This window comes from Talpa occidentalis, unplaced genomic scaffold (assembly GCF_014898055.3).
Source record: "Talpa occidentalis isolate TD23 unplaced genomic scaffold, MPIMG_talOcc4v2.1 talOcc4.13, whole genome shotgun sequence".
In the NCBI taxonomy this organism is placed as follows: domain Eukaryota; kingdom Metazoa; phylum Chordata; class Mammalia; order Eulipotyphla; family Talpidae; genus Talpa; species Talpa occidentalis.
The window spans coordinates 22,238,664-22,256,583 of NW_023601322.1; the positions used below are offsets into that span (position 1 = coordinate 22,238,664).

The 17,920-nt window shown below is 43.3% G+C and overlaps 1 protein-coding gene across 3 annotated transcripts in view; it reads right to left on the bottom strand.

Moving 5' to 3' along the window:
- SETBP1 (SET binding protein 1) overlaps nucleotides 1-17,920 on the bottom strand; it is a 349,520-nt gene that overhangs the window by 310,367 nt on the left and 21,233 nt on the right. The window lies entirely within an intron of this gene.

Here is a 17,920-nt window from a genome sequence, read left to right on the forward strand (position 1 = left end):
AGAAAAGCAAAATGCCCTTTTTTTCAAAGCAAATACAGAGGGGCATTCTGGCCAAGGAAGTTGCCTGTACCATAGAGAGAATAAATTATTGGTACTATTAGAAATAAACACAAAAGGACTGCAACTACTTTCAAACCTTGTCTCAAATTCTTCCGTTATACCATCCTTCCCATAGGATGTTGTAATGAGAAGCAGAAGGAGCATTTTTGCTGCTTAATATTTGCAGATGTCCAATCACCATCTTCTCTGGCCAACCTGGACATCTTAGAAGTCTAGTATGAGAGCTTTTCTGACCCAACAGCCTACTCTATCATCTGTCTTGCATCTCAGGTGCAAAGCCTTCAGTGGGCGAGATCATAATAATCAGTACCTAGACTCATGACCTCCAGAATTTTCTTCATCCCAACCTCAGGGCATGTGTTGCTCAGCATGCATCAATTTCATGGAAGTCCCCTGAAGACAAGGGTAATGAAGGCCATAGACACTTAAGACCCTCCCCCCACAGCCCCCAAAATACAGCATGGTACATGCTATTCTTGTAGAATGAATGGAGGTGACATAGCTACAGCCCTTCAATTCAGTCCTGCTGGTGGCAAGCACCATCCCAAAACAACCCTCTTAGCTTTCAATGAGGATGCAAGCTGCTCCAGACATGTCTTGCAGAACACACACCACCAATTAAGAACTTAGAAGCTGAGGCAAAGAAGGGAGAGAAATCAGGCAGTAGGAGATAGAGGAGGAGCAAGGGAAAGGAGCACAAAAAGGCAACTGGAGATGTTGACTAGGTAGGTCCAAAGAAAACATAAACAGAATCTCCGGGGAATCCTCCCTCTCCTCCAAATCCCTGAACCCCTTCAAAGCCTGGCCCCCAGGCACTGATTTCAATGGCATACCAACACTGGGCTCTTTTCAGGGTGCACATCCATGTCCCCACAGATGCCCTTTCCATACACATGTCCAGACACCTCCAGGTGGCAATCAAGTGACAGTATGCAAATTATCAGAAGCCACAAAGATTTGCTTCGGTGGGGAGCCTGAACAAACAAGGAAGAATTTTGCAAGTGGCCACAGATGGCTTAGCTTCACCGCTTACAATGGACACTAACAAGATTTGCCATAACTAATTCATTCTTTCACACCATTGCCCTGTTCCCCCACCTTCTAAGACTGAGAGAAATTCCCCATCATGCTCATATGCATTTGTGTTCCTTTCTAACACAGGAAAAGTGCAAGTTGTTCATCTACGCTGTGCATGGATGGGTCAAGTGTAAGTCACTTAGTTGAAGTGGCTAAAATAGGGTTGTGATGAGATGGCAGTAGAAGCAAACATATGCCGGTATTTTCTCCCATTCCCCTGAAAGCCATGTGTGGAGAACGGGTGGAAAAGAGATTTATTGAGCCTGTGAACTGAATTGGAGAACTCAGCAATGGCAAAGGACTGGGTGGCAAAGCATAGCAGAACATAAAACTGACTGGAAACAGACAGGAGACCTACCAATGAAATGCAAACTCCCCACAACCTGGCCTACAACCATGAAATACAGGAAATAAACCTTGGGTTTATATGGGGGAAAAAAAGACAGTTTTAATGAACTCCCTCCCTTGGGCCCTCCAGCTTTAAGTATTATGACTAGAAACCAAACCCAAGGCAAAAAGGCTGTATTTAGAACCTTTGTGCACATCTAAGCTCTTCTTCACTCAAGGAACTTCCTATTCAGCTTTCCGTAAGTGTCACTATGGCACTCAGGAATTCTTAAGAAAATGAATCAATGAATTCTCAAGAAAATAACTGAACTTCTCTAATTCTCATGAATCAAAATGTTAGAGAAGGTTCCCTTAGCCTCTTTAGTGTGAGAGCAAAAACTAAGGGTACTTTCTCTCTCTCCTGGGTGCTACAACCCTCCTATTCCTTGGCCACCTCTGGGCTCATTTCCCTGTAATGCTGGCTCTACAGGTATCCCCTGCTTTTTTGAAAGTTTGCCTTAGGCCACTTTGCTTTTACAAAGGATCTACATTAGTACCTGTTTTCATAACCAAAAGAAATCCAAAGAGGGTTTTCAATTTTACAGCCAAAGGTGAAAAGTGACAAAATCATTCTGAGTTTGTTTTGCAGCAGCAGTTGTAGAGACAGTGAGCCCCCCAGCGCTAGCAGTGGCCTGTCAAGCTCCTTCCCTGGGAATTACTTCCCACAGGCTGCAGTTCACATCATGCCTTCTTTTACTATATGTGCATGCTATTTGAGGGTTGATATGGTATTTGGTATGATTTATTTTTTGGACCTGGAAAGGTTCTCCAAAATTCCACATGAATAAATGGCAATTACTTCTTTGCTTTATGCCACTTCATACTACAAAAGGTTTTATAGAAATGTTCTGCTTTCTGAGAGTGAGGGAAACCTATAAATAAGATTTTTCTAAAGCAGGTCTCGGTACATTCCTCCTTTCTCTTCAACCCATTATGGGAGTGGGCAAATCTGTTTCTTTCTTGTTGCACTCAGGAAAAGTCATACCTCCTGAATCTGGCCTACCAAGTCTTCCCAGAACCCCAGATTTTCCAGGTAAACACTGCAAGCTGATTAGCCCAAGGTGCACCATGACCACTCCAGTGCCTAAACAATGGCTCAAGCATTATCCTTGGCCTTTACCCTCCTGCCTAAATCCTATACTTTCTTTACAGGCCCCACTGAAGCCTCCATCTGCCTCTATCCCTCCCTGGACTGTTCACACCCCAGCATCCAGTATATGAGCACCACACATGGGCCTAATCTCCAGGATAAGACAGGAAGCTCAGAGGTTCCTTGGGAGGTCACAAGTCTGGATAAATTGAGAATGATAGTTCTGTATTCTTTCATCTGCCCAGATGAGGGGCAATTTCTCTCCTTTTTCATTCCTAGTCATCATTAGGTGTGGCTGAATAGGCCTGCTTTATATATATATATATATATATATATATATATATATATATATATATTTAAAGGCAATGGTTCAAAAAATGCACATTATTATACAAATGATGAGACAAAATCATGTCTATATATTAATGTGTTCACAGGCATAGAAACACCTAGATAAGTGAATTTGTATTTATGTGAGGATTTCTTGGAATATCAGAATTGGAGAAGACTGAGAACTGCTTCACTGCCATCAAGATGTGGCCCCTAAGAGTAAGAGGCAGGTGAGTAAACACAAGGGTTAGGGCACAGACTAGATGTCTTGCTCCTGAGACAGCACTTTGTTACATCATATACAATATCTGTCTTCCTGAGGTTGAACACACAACAGCATGTGGAACTCCCTCTAGCTCACACACCCAACCACACCACCATCTTAGAGCCCCTGAGAGAAACACAATAACAGAAGGACATTCATTCCCTTGGGTCTCTGAGGTTCTGTAGATTTGACATGGGCCAAATTTGTGTCCTTCCATCCAGTTCCTTACCTTCACTGCTACAGGCTGAAACCCCACAGATGGACTGTCATCCTCTGAGAAAGAGAAACTCCCAGGACCACAATAATCTCCCTGCCTTAACTGAGACAAGCAGAAGAGCTTTCTGCTACTTCCCACAGTCAGACCCAGACAGAGAGGAATCTTCTGCAAGCCTAAAACGGAGAGCAAGGGTCATAGTTGGTTTAGAAAGGAATCCAAAAAGATTGCCAGCCATCGAAGATTCAGCAGCTGGAACCCCCTGGAGGTGGAGGAGGTACAGTTGGTCCAGCCTGCACAGCTGCTTCTTTGAGGACATCAGTAGTGGCTTCCATGCCAGCAGAAAGCCACCAGTACCTGAAGAATAGTGAGCATTTGTGAGACAGTCCAAGACACCACAGGGCAGACTTTTCCAGGAATACCCACTTTTTCAGTGGCTCCATTCCTCCTCTACAAAGGTCACAGGAACTCACAGCCTTCCAGAAGCACCCTTTTGCCCCCAGACCTTCAAATGCTGACATAGTCCATAGCATGTGCCATTTCCAAGCCCTCCACCCATATACCTTTTCTCCAGGTGCTGTTCTTCCTTGCCATGGGCAACTCTCACATGGTCTTCACCCTCACACTTGATTCGTCTTTCCTTTTCTCTCTCCCCTATTACTTTTCTAGTATCTGCTCCCCCTACCAAAATGTGTTATGTGATGTTTTAGGTTTCCAGAAAATGCTGTTATTCTCCCTTTGCCTACCTCTGCTGGGAATCTCAAGACCACCCCATTGATTAAATACATCAATAGCATGAAATCACATGTGTCTACCAGAATGGATGCCTTCAGCTCACATCTCATCTTGCTCTGTTTCAAGGTGCTTCTTGCTTTTCTTTTTAATTAGCCACTGACTGTCCCTATCAGTCAATCAAATTAAACAGTAACTCTAAGGTATTTTTTGAGAATTTTGACATCCTTCCTCCTCGTTGAACTGCTAAGGAGAAGCTTTTCTTCTTAGTTCATACTTGCATATAGCTTGCATCTCGGGCAGATGTGACCCTACTTGGGACATTTAAGGAAGAATACCCAGTGTTATCTCCATGTCTGGCATGCAATAAATAATTACTAAAGAAAATACTGTTGATTAAATGAAAGCATCAATTAATGAATGACTCAGTGATATAGAAGAAAGAAAGCACTTTAGGTACAACAATTAGCATCAACAGGGGCACCAAGAATTGGTGGGTTTAGCTCTCTGACTCCCCTTTTTTGGGGGTATCTCTCAGGTCCAGCAAAGTCCACTGTTCTAAAGTTAACATTTTCCCTTGAGTACTACCCTCGCTCCTCCTGTTCTCACAGTTCTGGGATCTGCAGCCCCAAGTGAAACAGAGTTCAAGGGGCCCCTGGCTTAGCAAAGGTCCAGCCTGAGTGAGCTGGCAGACTAAGCACAGGGCAATCTTCTTGACCCCAGGCCCACTCTGTGCCCATGCCTGCCACTGCCAGTCTACAGATACCATCTCTTCCAACTTCACTCAATAGTCCAATGTGTCTATCTTCTAGTTCTCTTTCAGGCAAGATTTGTTTTCACACCTAGTTTGTATGAGAAAATTTAGTTAAAGTGACCTGATTCACATTGTAAGGTGCTGAACAAGGACTATTAGTTTCCAGAGCAAAGTTAAATACAGGCTGACCCTACTCTTTGAAAGTCTACCTTATGCCACTTTGCTTTCATGGAAGCCCCGAATTAGTAATTGTTTTCACAAAAAGAAATTCTAAGAGGATTTCACCTTCTACAACAAAAGACGACAAAAAAGCAGCAATTGTGCTCAGCATTACTTTTGCAGCAGTCATTCTAGAAACAGCTCACACCTCAGGCAGCAAAAGTGGCCCCACCAAGCTCCTCCCTCAGGGACTATTTTCTACAGGTTGTTCTTTATCACCTCTTTTCCCCATTTAATTATATGTTAGGGCTACATAAAGGTTATGTGTTACTTGGTATGATTTGGTAGGTTTTTTGGGGGGGATCTGAGGACACTCAAAAATTTTTTTTCACATAAATTAATGCCACCTGCATTTTTATTTTATGCTATTTTGGCTTCTGAAAGGTTTATTAGGAATGCAGTTCTTTCAGCTAGTAGGAAAAATTGGACATTGTTGTGTTCCTTATAATCCACATTAATAGCAAACTTCATTGTATTTTAGGATATTAAAATAAATGCAGGAACTTTAAATTTTCTAGGAAAATGCTAAATCCTCAGAGGACATAAAAGAGAAAACTTTGACCTCTCCCTCTGTATCTCTTTCTATTGTGCTTTTTATATTCCATTCTACGGGATCCTTAGATCCCCTGATGCTCTGGGTCATGGTGCCAACTCAACAATGAGAAGTGGGAGGAGACAGCAGGTTTTAAAACAACTTCATCGATTTTCTGGATTTTCACCAATTTATGGAATTCACCATATGTTCACTTGCTGACCCCGCCTAGGGTCCCATAAAGATGCAAAATACACCCTTTTGTTTGCAAAGGGCCAGCACCTAGAAGAAGTCCCTGAGTAAAGGTAGGAGCTTGGGTGCCATGAGGACCAGCCCTCCATGACCTGTGTTCTGCTCACAAAGTCACAGGGTAAAACTTGCGAGGATGTGTCTGAGTAGCTTCCAAATCTACAGTGATGATTTTTACTTATTTTAGGGAATAATAGAGAAAAAGGAAACAAAAACACTGAATTCAGGCATAGAAAACTTAGAAAGTTTTCACAGGATTGACCAACCATCTCTCTGGGTTGCAGCATCTAGCCATTGTGATCCCAGTTTTACAGACAGAAATGGAAGCACTGAGGAAACACACCTTGCCCGAGGGTCTTCTGGAAGGCAGGTGTTGAGGGTGAAGTTCGCTGGCACCCACCAAGTGAAGCCCAACTGAGTCCTGTGTGAAGGGCCACAGGCCAGCCATTCCCAGGCTTGGAGGATGGAGTTCCTTTGATAACAGCTTCCTCTCTTTCTCAGACCCAAGGTGAGTAGTTGAGGTCAATGTGCCTCATTTTATATACCTGCAAAATGGGAATCTTAACACCCCCACCTTGCTTGTGGGAAGGATTTCATAGACTGTGTGGTGAGTTATTGGCAGTGTTCCCAGCTACACTAAGTACCAAAATGGCGACATCATGTGCCCAGGAGAGCAGACTGCACAGCCAATTGCCTTCCTCCGTGATGGGAGTTTTCCACAGAGAAATGACTCTCCTGGGCCTTTGATTTGCAGTTCATATTCTTCAGTGGGAAAGTGGGAAACATAAGAGTTTCAGCTCCAAAAACTCTTCAAGAAAACCTCCATGAACAGCAGGCCTGAGCTTGAGCATCTCTCTAAGATCTTGGGTGAGTTGCAGGATGAGACAAGAATAGGAAGAAAGACCCTTGTTAGTGGTGGTTTTATTTTTTTTTTCCCTGTTTTGTTTTTGTTTTGTTTTTTTTTTCCCTCCCTCTGCCAAAGGATTAACATGTAGGTTCTTAAACAAGGGGGACCCCATTTACAGCTGACAGCGGCAGCTGCAACCTCTGACTCCCCTGCAGAATGGCAGGGAATCGAATCAAAAAGAAAAGCAAGTGGACAACCTTTCCTCCGGGAGCACGAAACACAATACCAGCCTTTTGCCAAACCCAGCAGACCCCGGCTCTGATTGGAGATTGCCTTGGAACAAAGGGAAATTGGTATTTAAAAAAAGAAAATCTTCTGAAAGCCAACTCAGCAGATGGTTTTTTCCTGGGCTCCATGAGAAGGGTGGTGGGGAGGTGGGGGTAGGGAGAGGATGCAGGATAACACAACTGCCACCAGGATACAGATGACTGAGAAGTGACAAAGATGGGCAAAGAGGGCTAACCTCTCACCCTGGAATTTCACAAAGGGCAACTGCACCATGTGGCGGGTATCTGGACCAGGCTGCTGACCGCTTCCAACCTGCAGCTGCTGTTTGTCACAGCAAAGTCTGGGGGCTTTATTCTAAGCAGGGGGAGAGGCAGACTGGGGGGATATTGGAGGAAGCAGTAGAAAAGTTGAAATAGAGACTCTAGTTTGAAAGAGAGACTCAAAATAACACCTACTATTTCCATTATACTTTTAGTACTACAAAACTACTTTACAACCATTCACTCTGATTATCTTCAAACTATGTGGAAGGAAGCGACAGTAGCCACTGCATATTAAATATGGGAAAACAGAGATTCATTTGTTTAAGGCAGAAGGAGGATTTCAGATCCAGAACCCCGAGACAATCCTCTCATCAACATCTCAGGCCAGAGAGTGCTCATGGAACGTTTTCTTAGAAGGATCATTTTGGTAAATCCCACATTTTCATTTTAAACAAGAATGTTTCAGAATACCTTCTAAGTAGCTTCTACATTAAGTTATACTGAGCCAATTATCCCATAGCCATGGGCTGCACTGCTAGTCATCACTTCTTACCATGCCTCACTGCCCCTGCCCCATCTCCAGCAGGGCAGTCTGTGGAAGAAGTTGGGGGTCTCCAGGACGGAGCTGCAGTGTTCAGGGTCGCCCACAGCCGAGGCCAGCAGCAAGCAGTAGGACTACTCAGGACAGCCTTACACAATCAACCCTCTGTCCTCAAAGCAGGACTCTCTAGAGTGGAATATTTCAGGGATCACCTCCTGTTGCTGGAAACCTGGAGACCTAAGGATTTGACGAGGGCTTAAAATCCCCAGTCCCCTCTTCCTCCACCTAAGTAATTAGTTGTCATCTCTGGAAAGTCATTTTAAAAACCCTCAGTGTCACTTCTTCAGTCTGTGAAACAGGAATAACAACAACTTCATGGAACTATCCTGAGAACAAACCAGAAAACAGGCAACAATTGGGTGGCTGTGAACATTGTGCTGGGCAGCTGTGATGGTCATTACCGATTTTCCATACTATGCATTAGTTGGAACACATGTTTGAACAGTTTATTCTACTGTCCTGGGTTTTAAATGACCTGAGAATAATTCTTCCTAGTAAGATTTTTCTATACATGGCATTTAATCTGAACACACCATGCATCTGCTAGATTCATGTAGAATGTAAATGCCTTTGCTTAGTTACAATTACCTGAATAGGGGTATCAACAAAGGCAGCGTGATGAATGATTTCAGATGTTTCCATGGAACTGGTGCAAAATGCACCAGTTGACTAGGGTTGACTAGGCAGGAGCTGCTCTGATAGAAAAGAGTACTTTCCATAGAACTATCCTCATGGACACAGAGGTAACAAGAACTTGCTTGAGATGCAGACTGGAGAAAGAAATAAGTGACTATTATGTTAAAAGATATAATGTTTGGCCTCAGAAAGCTTACACCATGAGAAGAAAATATATTACTTTGAGGGCACACATTTAACAGGCCTTCCAATTAGATCCAAGGAGGCCATTTTGTAAGTAAGAAACCAGGTTCTCAGAGGATTGAGAGAAGGCCAGAGATGGCCCACAAGATAGAGTACAGAAGAGGAATACCAAGGGAGCTGGCCACCTGCCCCTCACATGGCCTTAGTTCTGTGCTTCTAGACCAGACTCAAACCAGACCACCTGATGAACATGTGATTCTCATCTCTGCCTAAAACTGTGCACAAAGATGATAATAAGGACAATGCAAACATGTGAATTTTGGCCTACAGAATCCACTGCATGTAAGATATGATGATTAGGATGGGCAAAAGTAGCTTAAGGTGATACCAAATTGCAGTTTCCTTGACCTTGAGTTCAGAGTACATTAACAATAATAAAGCGGGTATAGCACAGGGTTCTGTTAATATAGGTACTGTGCAGAGAGCAGGGAGCATGGTTCCCTGAGGGGCCAGGCCAAATGTATTGTACGCTATTCTGTGAGGCCTTCCCAACCACATCTTTTTGGAGGGTCACTGACAAACCATGTAAACAAGGTGATTTGGCATCAGGGAACCATAGAATTCAACAGTAATTCAACCATAGAATTCAACCAGTAGAAATTCAACATAGAATTCAGAAACTGGAAACATTCAGGCTTGAAAAGGAATGACTCAGAAGACTAAGTCAAGGATGACTTTACTGCAACATAAGAAGGAGCCCTACTAAAACCAGGATTGTCTTAAGAGGTAATGAGCTTCTCCCTGAGGCCCTTGAGCATCAGTCAAATAACAGTCCATCCAGGGCTTTTGGAAGGTGTCTTGTTTTTGAGGAGGGAAGCTGAAACAGAAACATTCAGAGGCTCTTCTAACTCTCAGTGAAGTCCTTGATTCTGGAAATGTGACCCATCTGTGGCCTATGGCTGTCTTTGGATGCATGGCTTCTGTAGCTGGCCTTCCCCTCCCTCTTGACCCAGTGCCAGATTGTAGCCTGTGTCCTCAGTGCATTTGGCTCCTAATTCTCAGGTCTGGATCCCCCAATGTTGGCTTCCTTCAAGACCCACTGTATCCAAAATGCTGCATGACCCCCACATACCACTTACTCCATGGCAGCAACCCAGTAAGAAGACTGGGAAGTTCAGGAACTCATTGCTGCAAGAGTCACACACCCAAATAAATTGGTTTCCACCTCCTTGCTCCCCACAAAGGACTAGGATGGAGAAATCACAGGAATTCCCATGAGATATTACAAATAGGTCCCTTTTAGCTATGCCATGTTTTACCATAAGTAGTAACTCCTTCATATTGGTTCTCCAGGGCTACACTCCATGGAAAAACACCTAATCTCCTGAGCTGGGTTCTCTTTTACAACACTAAGCACAGGATCTGGCCCCATTATAGAAGGTTGTCCACAATTATGGGCAAATTCACATTTGCAAATGAGTAATTCTTATTGGTGAGGCATAATGGCCAAGCTTGAGGGACAGAGAAGCTATCTATTTCCCTTCATGAAATCATTACCCTCTCCCCTCAACCTCTGATTACCGCACTGTGAAACCTGCTAGAAACTTGGGGGAAACAACTAAGAGGAGATGGGGAAAAACACAATAAACAAGGTCTAGAAAACACGCTGAAGCAAACTGCATTTGATACTATTGATAATTATCAATGGCTTTACCGGTCACATACCAAGATGGGAACTGCTTGGACTTTTCATAAAGGCTCCGTTACATAAAGGCTCCATTGTTCCCCCTGATGAGGTCACAGGCTGGTGGGGAGGTGAAGGAAGTTAGCTTGAGGATGGAGAGACAAGAAGAGAAAAAGAATTGAACCTGGGACTTCAGAGAGATAAACACACTTAAGGTACACAGGGAGGTCCCTTGACTACCCCGGGCAAGATCCACTAGCAAATTATAGAAAGTCAGAAGGAACCCTAGACATTCTGTAGCCCAAACCTACCTCCAATGCCACCCTGTCTGAGTACTGACCCCCTCCGATGGTGATCCAGCATCACAGAATTCACTCGTGTGCACACTGGGTCAGATCATGGGTCGGCACGGGTGTTTGCATGCTGCCTCAAGTCCTTCCTGGGAAGCTGACTCTATTGAACGTCTGCCCTCCCCTCTGGCAGCCTCTCCATCTGGACACTGGGTTCTTCTTGGTGCATGGGAGTCCAGAGCCTTGACATCATCATGCAAGTCAAGTCACACTGAGAACTATATAAATTGAAATCCTTTTCCCAAAGTAGCTCTGCCATATGCAAATTATAATGTGAAATCTTAGCTTATGTGAATAAACAACCCCCCAACACATAAGGCTTGACTGCCTTGTGCTATTTTTTACATGTAATGCAGTCAGGAGCCAGAACCAAGGCCTTGGGCCCAGGCTCTGAGAACCTCCCTGACACTTCTCTGTGTTCTCTGTCTTGGTGGGCCCCAAACCATCATTAGCTATTTCTACTTGCCGTGTAAGAACAGCAGGGCAAGTTTTGTCCCTTGCCACCATGGGACAAAAATACCTCAAACCATTTTAACAAGGAAAAAAAAAAAAAAAAACCCTGATACTTCCTAAGTTGTGCCTCAGAGCACTGGCCCAGAAGAGTGCTAGCCAGGGAACACAGAACTAAGATGCCTGACTCATGGTTAGATGCACAACATTCAGACACTGTGACAGTGTGATCTCCATACAAAGGGGGGCTACTGTTTCCTGCTCCACCTGGGAGTTAGGAGCTGGGCAGTGGGGGGGGGGCAGGGTGGAGGAGAAGAGAAGTTGAGAGAAGACTTAAAAGAAGACAGGGAGGAACAGAACACATGTTAAGGCCCGCTTGCTTCTTGGCTTTGGACTTGCACCAGGGACTTGGGGGACATGGACAGCGATACTTGGAGTAGAGACATTTAGAAGAGACATGGGTGAAAGATCTGTGGGGAGGCTGAGTATGGTAGCTGTCATCCTGATTTGTACTTTGATTTTCTTTCTTTCCTCACAGACTTGTCTGGCACCTTCAGACCGTTCCCCACCAGAAGGTGCCTGAGACTCCTGGCAAGCTTTTAGGTCTCAGTGGCCCTGCTTTGGGTCAACCCTGTTTGGCTGAGCATTTACCCATGAGGGAATGGGTAATTTTGGGTGTTTCAATGGGAAACTATATCCTTTCTCTTCTCATCTCTCAATGCACACTAATCCATTAAAGTTCTTTTCTATTGAAGGTCCTGTGCACTAAGAGTTATGCTTTTTCTTTTTGGGGCAGATGGCAGAACCCATGCAAGTTTGGGGGTCTTGGGATATCCTTCATCCTGCACTTTAACAAAATAAGGGGTGCTAGGTCTGTTGCAGTTCTGGATCCAGTCTGAATTATTCCATAGTTTAGCAGAGAGCAACCGGTCAGACTCTACCAACTTACATCTTCTATGTTTATTCTGCAACCCCATAAATAACTGCCCACTGCTCCATCCCCAAGGATACTTATTTGACAGCCTTGACCTCAGTCTCCTGCCAGGTGACCTGACCTTAGACTGGTTCCTTTTTCAAAAGCTGGTGGCACAGGTTTGGGCTTTTTTGCCATCAGATAGAAGGCCCATGTTTGGCAAGAGTCCTTTACTAGTTCTACTGATTTTCTGACCAAAGCCATTCTTGTCTCATGAAAAAGCCACAGAGGCGGGGGACATCCTGGGGTGTCCTGCACTGCAGTGTTTTGAAGGTGGGACCTTAAAAGGATTGTTTCTCTTTTATTAAAAATAAAAAAGGCAATGTAACTGAAGGTCAAGTTGAAACAAAGCTACAGGAGGACTTTTCGAGGATGCAGAATGCAGTGATGGAGAAGGGAGAGGCTGCAAATTCTGGCAGCACAGTAGTGGTTAAAGGAGCCAGTGGCTGAACCCCACTTACTGACACTTAGGACACTGCTTTAAAACTTTCATTTTGAGTCACCCTCTGAGCTCAGCAGCAATCCTGGTTTGTCAGACAAATGACCACAGAGATAAAAGACTTTTAAACTATCTCTAAATAAATCCCCATAGCAATCCCCACCACCACCTACAAAAAAAAAAAAGAAAGAAAGAAAAGAAAAGGCATTAGTGATATGCTCTACTGGTAGATGTTTATGCAGGCATCAGAAATAAGACGCAGGCACTGTCATCCAGCTAACACATTCTGACACCGCCAGGAGCAATAATAAAGCAGATCCTGCCTAAACAACAGCGCACGGCTTCTGAGACCGCCCACGAGTCCCCTGCGCCCCGCACCACTGCAGGTCACCGTGTGCCTTGCTGTGCCTGTACAGAGGAAGGCCTGAAAGAGATGGACACGGGAAGGGAAATAAAAGCTAAGCACACTGAGCCAGGAGCTCCGGCAGGCACTTTCATCCCCACAAGTCACCGACAAGGAGGGAGTGCTGTTATTCCTGATTTTCACACAATAGAAATCACTTTCAAGAAGTACCTTAACTAAGGTAATCGGAAACTAGCTCAGGTTCTGGATTGCAAGGAAGGGGAAGGCATTCTCTTCCCTTCCTCCAAAAGCAGAAGGAGCACCTTGCTGAATGGGGGGAGGTAGGGATGGGAGATCCAAGTTCTAAACCACTCTCTGGGTGGGGCTCTTTCTAACAGACTCATTCCTCACTCAATCTATACACTCCAATGACTCTCCAATGGAACAAGACATTTTCCTGCATGGTTAAATGTTGCCAGATTTTTCTTTAATGGCATGGAGTTCACCAAAGAATGTTCCTTGGGGAAATCCAAAACAAAACTGAATCCCGGGAGAATATTAAAAGCAGGAGGAAAAGAGGAGCGTGCTTTAAACCCCAAGGGAATCCCAAACATAGGAGGATAAAAAGAAAAATAGGAGAAGTTTTGGAAGGGAGGGACCAAACCTTCTCAGAATAGCCTCCTGGCACTTGAGTTTGGTAAATCTCACTTTTTAAGCTCAGCTCTATAACATGCTCTCACGATTTCTGAACTTTTGGCATTTGGGGAAAAAAGAAACAAGCTGATGGCAGAACAATGGGTCCAAAAGAGGTCAAAATTTTTGTTTATAGTAACTAGTTTTCTTAAAGAGAAAGACATGCCCCATCTAACAGAATGACTTGTAAACTTTGCAGTTTCCAGGACAGAAATAAGGCTTCAGAGGTCAAAAGCCATTTTGTTTCTTTTTTTTTTTTTTAACCTGCAGAAAGTGAGACCCAGAGAATTGAAGCATTTATACTGACTTCGTTAATAACAGATCTGAGCTAGTGTCCCGGGCTCCATTCACCCAGTCCAGTGTTCTCTGACCCACAACTTCAACTCCAAATGTCAAACGGTACCTGCTGCCCCATGAAGACAAATACTTTGTGTAAAAGGTCACTCACCACCCTCCAGCTGGCTTTAGCCACAACATAATTGGAGAGAAAACTATGAGGAAACAAAATTTCCGGCACTCTGATAAATAAATAGGGGCTTAAAAAAATTGTATAGACAGAAAATGAAAAATTAAACAAGGGGAAATTTAGCCTCCTGTGAACAAATGCTGGCTAGCCCTGCTCCTGCTTTTTTCAAGCCACTGAGCCTCGATTCCTCATCTGATAATAAATAATATCAGCCTGGCAGAATTGTTATAAGGGCTGCTAGAGATAGTGAATATGTGTAAAATAGCTAGCTGAGGGTCTGCCATCTTGCTCAACAAATCAAAACTATTTATGATGTGTTTTCTATAAATAATTCATCTTTCTCAAAATCTTCGCTAGAGTTCCATCACATTCAGTCATCTCTGTTTGGCAGACGAGGAAGCTGAGGCTTCAGCAAGATTATACACTCCACATCCAAGTCACACAGTCAGCTTGTGCAGAGCTCCACACCACTTCTCCCCTGGGTCACCATGTGGTGCTAGTTTAGAACTTCCCTCCTCTCCTTGTGGGCTGTTGAACTTGAATGAGTGTCCCTGATTCCCATGGAAGGTCCTCCGAAAAGAGGACAGTTTTGAGCCAGGTGAGAGCTTTTTAAACTATCCTGTCACTAGTGAAACTTTTTATGCGCAGGTGTTGTACCTGAGCTTGCTTCTCAATTCATTTTCATGCTTTCTGTTGTTCTTAATTGAGTGACCTAGTAAGGAATATAAGTTACTACATCACTTACCTGAGTTATGGTTTAGATGAAGCAATGTTGGTGTTATAATAAAGAGCAAATTATATTGATGGAGTCCATCTGCAAAGCAGGACTGGTCCAAAGGACAGTTCTGAGTTCCTGAAATATGTTCTGAACTCTCATTTCAGAATCTCCTTCTTACCAAATGTTGCTCTCACACCTCATGTAAATCCATTCATCGTAAACTCTCTTCCAGAGATCCTTTCAATTGCCCTCTTAATTTCAAGTGAAGGGAAGGCGTATGTCCCCTGGTTAGAAGGCTTAGTCCTTGCCTGCCTGAGCCAGGAAGGTGCTATTTCCATTAGTCTCCCCTAAGAGCCTATCGCTTAGCTGGTAATGTTGCTTGAACATATACACCAGTTGGTCTGAAAAACTGGAATTAAGCTCTTCAGGATGACACACATGTATCACCTCATCCCAAAGCAGTAGAATTAGAGCTAACCTAGCAGAGAACCAGTGTGTGATAGGTAAAGAATGCTGTAAGTATCCTACAGAACTTTTTCTTTACAAAAACCAATGAAAGATAAAATCATTTGGGATCCCACATAAGCTGTCTTCGCTTAAGGCTGTCAAACAATGACTTAAATAAAATTAATTGGTCTGCAGAAAATGCAAAAGAAAGCACATAATGAGGTAACACCCAATTTCCCCCATCTCCAACATTGGAGGCTGAATCATTCAACATTAAACAAAACCTTTGTTATCCTGAAACTCTATATCCTTTTACTACAACAAAGATCAACAGTCTTTTTTGGCTTTTGGTAAGGGCCAGCTAGTAAATAGTTTAAGCTTTGTGCACCATACACTCCCTGTCACTGCTACTCCATCCTGTTGCTATTGCGCAAAAGCAGTCAAAGACAAAATGTAAACAAATGGATGTGGCTCCAGTCCAACAAATCTTTATTTATGGACACTAAATCTGAATTTCATATAATTTTCATGTTGCAAAATATTATTCTTCTTTTGATTTTTTTCCAAATTTTTGAAACCATAAAAAACATTCTTTGTTTAAGGACTCTACAAAAGCAGGCAGGGGTAGATGTGGGGCCCATGAACTACACAGTTTGTGATCCCTGAAGTAGTGAGCATTTCTAGTCCAGAACCTCCCAACCCTAGGGCCAGCTCCAGAGGGCCTCCTCCCAGCTCCTAGCCTAGGACCTGATCACAGGGGCTGCTCCAGGCACACTTCTTCAATAGGTAGCTTGCCTCATAAAAAAAGATGTAGAAGACTAAATATTAGACACTGATCACATACTTCACATCAAATAAATAAGTAAATCCTGCAAAAGTTCATGTCACTGAACTTTTTCATACAAACAAAAGGTCAGGTTTCACCTTTCCACCTCATGTCAGCACTCAGTGTACTCTCTGTTGACAAAACAACAGGTAAAAGAGTAATAAAGTTAACATTCTAATCCAATAGAGAGATCAGAGAAAGTCCCTATAGAGATCAAAGAAAGGTCCATCTATCAAGTGACTTACAACAAGTACTGATACCTTTAGTCATTCATTTCTGGAAAGCAACAGCTCTAGGCATCAATGTAGAAAGGATGGAGAAGTACCCTGTGAGGCAAATTCCTAATGATTTAAAAAATTTTGTACACATTCCCATTAGCACATCAGCGTCATACTGTACTGTGTGCTGAATTTTAGCCTTTTCCCAATTGCCAAGGCTTAGAAATGCTGACTTGGTTAAGTCACAAATTCAAAGAAGTGATTTCATTTCTCTTTCCAATAAGGAACACAAAGCCAGCCAGCTTTTTGGATGAGGATGACCAACCTAAAAATTCCAGATATGAGAATGGAGGGCCATTGCATATTTCAGTTCTGAAATCATCTTCATGTCACAAATTCCAAAGTTTTATTCTGGGACATTCCAGTATGGCACAAGGCTATATTTGGGAACAATCTTGTGGCTTTTAGGAAATTAATACCTGATCGGGACAACTTATTTTCTTTCTAGCACAGTGTATTTAGATTTGCTCACCCAAAAGTGCTCAACAATTGGCAGTGATGGGAAAGAAGATAAAAACAGTTACAGTTTTCTAGACTGCCCAACCCACAGAAAACCAACAACACACAAAGAACTGACCATTTTCAATGCTTTTGTTTTATTTGGAGCCTGATATGAGTTGTTGCATTTGCTAACAAGAGTCTCCAAAGTTTTCATGTGTGTCTAGATAATCTTTGGTTTTAAGACAAAGAAAACTCAGAAAGCATGGCACAGAGGGGAAAGCAATGCCCCTATGCTCTCGAAAGACAAAGATTCCTTTGTGTTCATAAGTCAGAGTAAGGTGGCCAGCTGTCCAGGCTTGCCCAGGACTGACCTGGTTCCTGGATGCATAACTTTTGGTTCAAAACCAGGATGGTCTGAGCAAACTGGAAGGACCTGGTCACCCTAGAGAACCTCTTCTAGTCCAAGTCTATGCATTTTAAATGCAATGAAACAGCCAAAATACCAGGATGAGGAAGGACATAAGGCTTACACTAAAGAAAGAACATGAGGCCTCCCAGTTTTATTGAAAATGACTACCCTAAAGCTCAAAATCTCTGGCAAGAGAAATGCTACATATTACCTGTGTTATAAAGGAGAGAGGTTCATTCATATGCATATTTTTAGCTAATCCAGCATGTCTAGAGCCCAAATAAATGAAATGTTGGAGAGTAAAAAAGACTGATTGGCACCTACAGCTTAGAACCCCAAAACTCCACCAAGAAGATGGAGTTCAGTGCCATTCACAAGTCCCAAAGATTCTTAGAAACAAAGACTTTTCAGACAAGGACAGTCCTCTGCTATGGCAACCAAGGGTTGCATCCCTGGCAGGATGAGAGGTCACTATAAACCCCTGTGATACAAAATAAACACAATGAAGCCAGATTCACTCATTCCCAACCAAATGACACCACCAATCACCCAGGTTTGACTTTTAGGAAGAAAATGTCACTCAAAGAAGTTCATTCCACACCACCCATTCTTTAAACTGTGTGAGGTGTTCAACAAGGATTCAAGTGAGTAGTCTGCCCCTTTCTCTCTGCAGTTT